The 5286-nt window shown below is 48.8% G+C and overlaps 1 protein-coding gene across 1 annotated transcript in view; it reads left to right on the top strand.

The window, feature by feature from the left end:
* The window catches only part of LOC100743363 (latrophilin Cirl-like), a 378777-nt gene that overhangs the window by 73289 nt on the left and 300202 nt on the right, over positions 1-5286 (top strand). Inside the window, exon 2 of the mRNA XM_033324561.1 lies at positions 1212-1260. The gene's annotated coding sequence lies outside the window, so the exon portion shown is untranslated. The remainder of the gene's footprint in view (positions 1-1211; positions 1261-5286) is intronic.

Below are 5286 nucleotides of genomic sequence, written 5' to 3'. Positions count from 1 at the left end.
GCTCGCAAACGTCGCGACGTCGAGTGAGACGTTACCTACGCGAAATGAATGCATTCGATACGTGTCACAATTATTATGCCGGCGAACGCCTGTTGGCCGAGAAAAGGAGAAAGATAGACAGAGAGTGATGGAGGAAGGAAGAGAGAGAGAGAGAGAAATGATGAAAAAGAAAAAGAAAGCGAACTGTGTCGCCACGTGGACGATAGTCTCGTACGCACGTGTTCATAGCATATGTACATGATCCCTGTACGTGTATTTGCACAGTCAATGGAGCGACTCGCAGCACCGATTCCACGGAATTAATCACTGATTTATGTAAAATGCTATTCCGCCAGACGAGACGGATAAATAAACGGGCGTCCTCGAAACGCGTAAATAGACGACGTAGCCGGCCCGATTTATTACACGCGATCGCAGCCTGGAACTTCATTCAGCAGTGGAACGATCCTATAAACTACGCTCGCTTTGTATAGTTTGGTCGCGTTACGATAGTTTTGGCGTAAACGAGAAGAAACATAACAGTCTCGGACGAGTACTGGCGACTATATGCCAGTTGGATCGTCCCTATTTCCAACGAGGCCAATTCCGTGCGAGAGATCATCCCTCGAATCATGGTGACGCGAAAGCAGTCGCGTTATATGTGTGTGTAAGGAAAACGGCCGATAATGGGATTACAGAAAGAGAATGGATTACTGAAATCCCTCGAATGCAAAACCTTACGATAATCTAATACAATGTTCTTTTATCTTGGATACGCCAATGACCACTTATAGTCGCAAGGATATGTTTCGTTATCGGCCACCGGCGTCATTTCCCTCATCTCGGTCGTTTTTAAAAGCCAAACTACACTTTACCTTCTTCCGTTTGTTGTACGGCAGAGCAACGCACGCTTCGCGAGCTGCGTACAATTGATACACCTTCTATGCGAAGGAATAATCTTTGCACGATATAATGCGAGCATTTAACGCAAATGGGATGGTTCAGCACGCTGTCTTGTCCATAGTGTGATTATAATGGAAGAAATAGTGGGATTAAGGGGGAACGCGTTTAAATGAACCATAGCCATTGGTCGCATAGCGAACGAGTTTCGAGATTCGATCTTGCACGGCCGCGGCCGTGTGTACACGCGGATACGCGAGCCGCGTAGTCGTATAAATAGCCGCTCGGTGAAGCCGATACAGCGTTAATGACCGGCTCGTTTTCTGTTGCAGACACCCGTCAACGACTCGGGACTAGCCGGACGCAGCAACGAAAAATTGCGTGAGTACACTGTACAGAGAGCGGCCAGCCAATCGCTCGATATTTAATCGATATCACGATTCGCCGTTAGATCGTATCGCCGGAACTCTTCCATCGCTTTTCGCCGTGTCACCGCGTAGCCCGGTTGTGCGTTAGGTCGTGCAAGCTCGTCCTGCCATTACAGAAACACGCGACCAACGCCGATTCGATCGTAGCCGGACAAAGAGAATTCTTTCCCACGAGCAGGTGCTGCTACAGTTGCACGGAGGTTGTTACGGAAACATGCCGTAAATGAAGTTATTACGCGTCGTGGCTCGGTAATGCTTACAACACTCGAAGCACGTATACATTTACGTGTGTGGAATTAAGGCGATTCTAGATTTCCGTATAATCTGTTTACCGGTGAATCTACGAATGGCCGATTCGTGATAAGCTTCGACAGTTTCGTCGTACAGGAAAATGTATTTCCTCTTTTTCGCGTTTGCGCTTCTCTCGTTCTCGCGGAATAAGCGAATCGTTTAGGGTCAGAAGTGGCGATGTAAAAGGTGAACTCGACTTTGTATATTACGATTAGTTAAGTGACCGTAACACATAGAACGGCTGTGCTCGTTAAAGTACATACATAGTATTTATCGGGCACAGGAAGCAACTATAGGCGGCAAAGTATAGTCCGAGCTAGTAGAATCGGCCTTATGCGTGACGTTTAATTCCCCAGCCAGATGTTCCATTCTATCGGACAACGCTGACGCAACACGCGTAAAATACACCGGTCGGAAAAGTCGTTAAAGACCCTTCGTTCCCTGTTCCACGTGTCTCTGCGCGCTCGCTCGCGGAACGTAGAGACTTTGCGTTCTTACGTGTCGTTTCTTCTTCGCGTTTTAGATAGTCGCGCAACATCGTATCGAGCAGGGTAGATTTTAACCCGAGGCTCCCGGCTTATTCGCGCTCGTAACTCGCGAAATCGGTCACGTGTCGTGAAATTCTCGCATCTCGCTTGATACGAGTTTCCATAAAATCAACGAGGCTGTAAAATGATGTCAGACACGCGGAACGAATTCGAATAATGTTCGCTCGTACGATACGGCCGTGTTGCTGTATCGTAAGCGAACTGGACTAATTACTCGAGCGAGAAATATCGATCCGACGTGAGAAGAAGAGAGCGAGACTCGCGAGTCACCGTTTTATTGAAATTTAATTCGCATATTGATAGATTTCTTCATTCTGTTATTCGACAGGTGTTCGATATTTCTCGAAATATGTATGCATGATTAAAACGTCATCGCTACAATCGCGAGGTAATAAAGGATCGTTTTGCCGCTTCATTTTGGAAGGGACTGGTTCGAATTTTTCGCTTTTTACGCGCTGGGACGAACCGTGAAATAGTCAATACCCGATGATGGTACACGAAGGTTAACAGAGAGAACTCGCCCTGACAATGGGCCACCTACTCGCCCCCTCTCCGTCCAACATCCCCGAAATCTCGTTTCAGGCAGCTGCTCGAACGCCATGGAAGCTAGACAGTGACGATTGTCGTAGGTTCGTGAAGTGTGAAAGCGTGCTGCGTCGCTTGGAAACTCATCGTGGACCTTGAGTTTGCGTGGGACACGGTGACGCTTCTAGGGTAAGCAGCGGTATTCGAAACCGTTGAAACGAATCGCGTTTCACCTACGAACACGTGCAAGCTTTCGTCGCGCTGAAAGTTCTCGGCGAGTCGATGATATAGCGTTGATCAGCATTTTCAGCGGACAGAGCTCGTGTATGAAGGTTTCGATTTCGCAAACAGAGGAGAACGGAAAATTCTAATGCGTTGCGATTTTATAGTAACGAGCACCGATTTGTCCTTAGATCAAGCGTGAAACGTGCCAAGAAGTCATGCACTATTGGTATTCTTGGCGTTCTATTGAGTGACTCGTTGGTAATCGTTCGCGTGGATCGTTTACGTAAGCTGGAACATGACGGCATTTGCATTACACAATTGTCTGTACGGCATCTTGGAAAGAATTAGCTTTCTAACGCCCCTGCTCGATGCAAGGGATCGCTGCGTGTTTTAACATCTAATGACAAGTTCTGCGTGGATACGTTGGAAAACAATCGTCGGATTCCTAAGCTCGGACTATGATTATTATTATTTTGCTCGTCGAGTCTGTTCAAATTATCCTACCCTCTTTCGATCATCGATACGATATGGATGCCTTCACAAAGGTGTAATCGTTGCCATCTAATCTTCCATTCCGGTAGTGTAACACCAGTGTCGACGATTTGAATCGGACAGTTGCATGCGAAAACAGCGGTCGCAAATTCTACGATACTCTGATTGGCGCGTAGCGTCGTCGGATTAAAGCGTCACCGGCCCGTGTCACGGTATCATCGTGATCCTGTAAACGACCCATCGGAGAATACACTCCCTTTTACTATTTATGGACTTTTGGGATTAACGGGAGAAAGCTCGAGAGGGAGCGTGTCTCTTTTGTGAATTCGCTCACACTCTCGAATAGCTGCAACCCACCGGTGACACGTAAAGGAATATAGGGAGAAAAGCTCGGAGTGGGAGAAGGGGATCGTACATTCTCAAGGAAGATCGCGATCTCGGTTGTTTATGCGATACCTCGGAGATAGGGTTGCTCTTTTGTCCAGGGGCGGTTTTCACCGTTCGCAAGAAATACGGATGAATAAATTTCGGGGACATGACGTATTTCACGGACCGGCCGTGTATACACGCTCGGTTACGTGGCCGAAGCGATTCCGCGAACGCTTTACAAGCGTCGCTTTCCTCCCGGACGCTTTAGGAGACTTAACCCGGATCAGCGGGCTGTGATAAGTGACGAAGAAAGCGACGGAGGATTTGTGGTAATCGCGAGACGTTATTGTTTAGCGCGTCGTCGCGTCCTTCCATGTGAAAAAGTCGATGGCGTAAAATCGCGTCGCATCGTTAGAACGATGTAGCCGACTCCTTTAATCGTTCCCGTGCTTAAGCGTTTCGACTCTTGCTCGAGATGGAGCGGAAATATTATTTTTCGATTAGATTAAACGACTCGTAGCTTAACGCTACCTCGATATCGAGACGTTAAGAAGAACACGACAGCAGGGGTGGAGGAAATCCTTGAATTATTTCCTCGTTTCATCCGTCACTCATATCGTATCGCGATAAACGATCTATTGTAAATTAAAGTGGCAACTAGGACGGCGCAAGCTACGAAGCATCGACGAACTAACAAACAGCGGACCGACCCTCAATGCCGTACTCTTCGATGATCCTCCACAACGAATTGTATTTATCTGCTTCCGATCACTTACTTACAGAATGATCTGGATCAACGAACGAAACGGTTCGATTTGTCGCGTCTCTACGCAGGTCGATCACATCCTCTGTAACGTCAAAGTCTCAAAAATCCGACCACCCCTAACAACCGATCTGTCTCTCTCTCTCTTTTTCTCGGAGAATAGTCGTAAACAGGCGGCACATCGAATGTCGGGTGTTCGTTTACGGAGCGATTAGAACACCCTTTGGATCTCACCACCTAACGGTTCACCTCTCTCGGCCGCGCACACTACTCTAGGACCGGCCGCCACGCACGCACGGTCGTGCACACACGGGAAAGTAGCGGCGAGCGAGAGGCAGAACGAGAAGATACCAAGAGAGCGCATCTCCTTCGGTCGCCGAGTGCCTCCACCTTGAGAGTTCAGCGACGAGGGCAAGCGGAGAGAGCGTGAACGAGAGAAAGAGCGAGAGCTTTGGAAACCGACAGAGCATTGGTAAGGGAAAGCGGCTGAGAGGTAGGGAGGGAAGGATAGATGGGTGCGAGGAAGAGGTATGGAAAGAGAGTAAAAGAGAAAGAGCGAGAACGGGTGAACCTGGTGGTAAGGGAGGGAAATAGGTTGCCGTCGGGTTCGCGAGAGAGAAGGAAGAAAGGCTTACGGAGGGGCGAGCGGTGGCTAGAAGCGAGCTGGTTGCCGTGGATGGCGAACCGAGGCGATGGGGTGGGTGACTAGGCGCGAGAGGGGAATCACTCGGCTGTCGGAGCGGTGGGGATGCGCGGCGAGCGTCGG

Source organism: Bombus impatiens, unplaced genomic scaffold, assembly GCF_000188095.3.
Source record: "Bombus impatiens unplaced genomic scaffold, BIMP_2.2 scf_4015, whole genome shotgun sequence".
Classification (NCBI taxonomy): Eukaryota; Metazoa; Arthropoda; class Insecta; order Hymenoptera; family Apidae; genus Bombus; species Bombus impatiens.
The sequence above is the reverse complement of the archived record's forward strand: the minus strand, read 5'-3'. Positions and strand labels throughout refer to the sequence as shown.